The sequence below is a fragment of the Physeter macrocephalus genome, chromosome 7 (assembly GCF_002837175.3).
Source record: "Physeter macrocephalus isolate SW-GA chromosome 7, ASM283717v5, whole genome shotgun sequence".
NCBI classification, from domain to species: Eukaryota; Metazoa; Chordata; class Mammalia; order Artiodactyla; family Physeteridae; genus Physeter; species Physeter macrocephalus.
This window is the reverse complement of record NC_041220.1, coordinates 104,316,967-104,320,046: the sequence shown is the minus strand read 5'-3', so window position 1 is coordinate 104,320,046 and position 3,080 is coordinate 104,316,967.

Sequence of the window (3,080 nt, the reverse complement as noted above, 5' to 3'; positions counted from 1 at the left end):
TTTCTTTTGCCTGCTGTAAGAATCCTTTTAGAGCTGTTTATTGGAGTCATTTTGTCTTTTAGAAATTTCTGCATACCAAAGAATGCAATTCATTCTCTCTGAGATGTTTGAGATCCTCTGTTTTAAAGGGTGGCCCTTAAGGTCGACTTATATAAAACAAAGTTTCTCCAGAATGGCCGTTGCAATTTCAAATTATCCAAAAGTTTACCCATTTCTCCTTCTCCTTGTTGGAGGTTCAAGATATGTCTCTTTCCGTTTGAGGTCTGCAAACAGCAGAGTTGAAGCTTGCCGACAACACTTCACCAACACTAGGATTTAGTGAAGTCTTATGTAAGGGTCCCTTTTGAATTTATGAACTGAGAACTTTTTTTTAAAACTTAACATTTTTAGCTTCCTATAACTTAACCTGTTTGTAAGTAGAGCTAAACCTGTAAATTTGGTTATTTGAGCTTCATTTGACTCATTTGCCTATACCATGTCTATTGGATTAAACTCAATATAAGATAATGTAATATTACATAATTAGGAACACTATTTCAATTCAATTTCACAGCTATGTATTGGGTGGTAGGGATGGAAAGACAACTGAATCCCACATCTGGAAGTGCCTGCATTTTGAGCTCCTATTACATTTTATGTATATACATTATAACTCCTTTGATATGACTTACTGGACTATAAATATTTAAGATCAGGGGTGACATCCTGTCCCCAAGCGCCTTGTAAAATACCTGGCATATGGTAGGTGTTTCTTAACTGATTTAGAATGAATTAATTAATTTGATAACCTGAGACACATAATAACATTCCTGGATGATTCCTAAATCTAACATTTATTACCAGGTAACCTTGATCAAGTTACAGCTATTGAAGCAAGGCCCTGTTTCAGTGATCACTGTACCAAGTTTAACAGCTTATGAATTGTGTGTATAGAAGGTATTAAGACAATGGCACAAAGCCAGGGAAATGGCTGAAGAAAACAGACTTGGGATTTTTCTCTAGCCACTTTGAAAAAGTGGGAAAATAAATTCTCCCTCTCCTCCCTTCCTGTCCTTCCCTTAAACCCCTTGATTAGGTGTGATTGCTCTGGAATTGTGTGAATGTTAAGTAAGGTGGACTGGGGGTCAGATGACCAGTAGGGGTCTGGACTGTGGGAGCAGAAAAACCACAAACTCCCCATCAGGCTGGCACAGAGGACAGGCATGCACACTCCTGCACAGGCAAACAATTTGGACAAATACCCCAATAAGGGTTTGACGATTTCCCATCAGCTCTGTCAGCACAAGTTTGAAGAGCTCTTATCTATCATTTTTTCCATCAAAATAATAACTAACTCTATTGTGCTTTACTTGCATTGGCTCATTTCATTCTTTCAACATCTCCATGAGGAAGATACCGTAACTTGTCCTGTTTTGCAGGGAAAAAAAATGAGGATTAGAGACATGAAATAACTTGACTAGAGTGACACAGTCAACTGTGGGCAGAAAATCGACTGCAGTTGAGGTTAACCTGACTTCAAGTGCACACCCTTAACCACTACCTTATATTGCCATGGATTCCATATTTCTACAGCAAAATGGGCAAAAGTAACAATTTCAGCCATTAAGTCTCATTTTCCTCATCTATAAAACAATGATAAAGGAACACCTTTTAAAGCTCTTGGTATTATAAATGTCCATAGTCAGTTTGATACTGTGATTTCTAATAAGAACAATATTTGTTCTTTGACCCTGTTCCTCACACAGAGATCCTAAAATGCTTGGAATTTCTTATAAGAGATATAAAGGTATCTTTTGTTAATGAGGTGATTTTTGGAAAGCCTTTAGGTAACATAAGGATGGGGGTTGCTTGCCAGGGGAACCAACCATGTGATTAAAGGGTTGGAACTTTCAGTAGCTTCCTCCTCCAACCTCCAGGGAAAGGAGAGAAGCTGGAAGTTGAATCAATTGTTAATGGCCAATGATTTAATCAATCATGGCTATGTAATGAATGCACCATCAAAACCTAAAAGGACCAGGGTTTGGAAAGCTTCTGGGTTGGTGAATGTATGGCAGTGCTGGGACACTGATGTACCTGGAAAGGACAAGGGAGCTTCATGCTCTTGGATCCTACCTTGCCCTATGCATCTCCTCCATCTGGCTGTTCTTGAGTTATATCCTTTTATAATAAACTGGTGATCTAGTAAGTAAAATATTTCTTTGAGTCCTGTGAGCCTTTCTAGCAAATTAATCAAACCTGAGGAGGAAGTTGTGGGAACCCATGATTCATAGCCAGTGGAACAGAAGCACAGGTAACAACCTAGGCTAGCAACTAGCATCTGAAGTGGGGAGTGGGGGCACTCTTGTAGGACTGAGCCCTTAACCTATGGGGTCTGATGCTATTTTCAGGTAGATAATGTCAAAATTGAGTTGAATTGTAGGACACTAGCTGGTGTCTGGAGAATTGATTGTTGGTGTGGGAATCACCACACACACACACTGAAATTGGTCTCCAGAATACCAAAAATATCAGGTATTATAAATGTCCATTTTTTCTCAGGAACAATAGCTTGCAGTCAGATATTGTGCAGCCTTCTGTAACTAAAACATATCCTTTTGTTCACTTCCTCGTCCCAGCACCCTTTAGCAGTACCTGTCATCTCTTCTGGGAAATTACTTGCTGATATCCTTGCTGAAGACATTTGGCTTTGAATATATTTAAAAGATGCTTCATTTCCCTTGTTGTCTTTGTCTGCACATTGTTAATTATCACCTGAGTCCCAGCAGGTCTCTGGGAATCAATGGAGGAGTTGCAAAAGCATTTCCTAGACCCCAAGGACCAGCAGATCTATGATCTGTTCCTTTAGTTGTGTTGCTTCTTTTCTTCCGAGTTTCATCTCACCGGACAGACAGTGGTATTTCAATTGATCCCTGTTTTTTGGGCTGACTTCCCACTTTCACAGGATATAGTATTGCTGCAAAACATTACATAATTTCTTGGTCATCTCTTCAATCGATATATCTTCAGTGCCTCCTACAGTAGAGCCCCTAAAGTCAGGAAAACTAGCATGACTCAGTTAAAACTTCCACCTTTAGACATCC